The sequence below is a fragment of the Vigna radiata genome, chromosome 6, assembly GCF_000741045.1.
Source record: "Vigna radiata var. radiata cultivar VC1973A chromosome 6, Vradiata_ver6, whole genome shotgun sequence".
Classification (NCBI taxonomy): Eukaryota; Viridiplantae; Streptophyta; class Magnoliopsida; order Fabales; family Fabaceae; genus Vigna; species Vigna radiata.
Genome location: NC_028356.1, coordinates 34,491,961 through 34,492,846, shown reverse-complemented (window position 1 = coordinate 34,492,846; position 886 = coordinate 34,491,961).

The window sequence follows — 886 nt, the reverse complement described above, 5'->3', positions numbered from 1 at the left end:
TAGGCTGAAATTTGTATAGATTATTGTTGAAATATTGTTTTATATTATAACTAATTGATAAACAATTGTGTTAGGCTGAAATATGTATAAATTATTATTGAATTATTGTTTTATATTATAACCAATTGGAAGTTTATGTTAAGAAAAATGATTCTCATATTTTAGTATAAAAATTAGATTTCCACATTAGGTGCAGTTATGTATATTTATTGTTATTTTTTATTTAATTTATTTAGTGAGGTATTTATAATTTATTTTTATTATTTAATATTTTTAGTGAAAGTTTCGTTTTTATTTATGATTTTGATTTATTTAATTTATTTAAATGAATTGTGAATAACCTTGTTTTTATTTATTATTTGATTTAATTAGTTTAATTAAGTGACTCTAACCTCTTTCTTAAAAATACTTTAAAGTACATTATGGTTCTAACTATTTATCATATTATTTAATTTTAATATTTAATAATTGTTGTTATATATAATTAATTATAAGTTGTATTCAACTTTTAAATTTGTTACACTATGTTAATAAATTGTGTATTTTCATTGAAATAAATTATATATATATATTCTTTTTTTTCTTTTTTTTGATAATCTTTACTTGAAGTTCAACATGTTGGTACATGAAAAACTTAGGGGTGTTGCTTCCTACACCTTTCCAAGTGGGACCTGTACCTTTCCATTAATTTAATTTATTTCAAAAATATTTTACACCTTTCTACTACTTTCTTTTATTCCAAAAATACCCTACACATCCCCACTATAAATAGCAATCTTTCTCTTTCTCTCTACATTAATGGAGCATTTACATGGCTCATTAATGGAGCATTTACATGACTTAAATTTGAAGTTAGATATATTTTCTTAAATAAGTTTGATTCAAT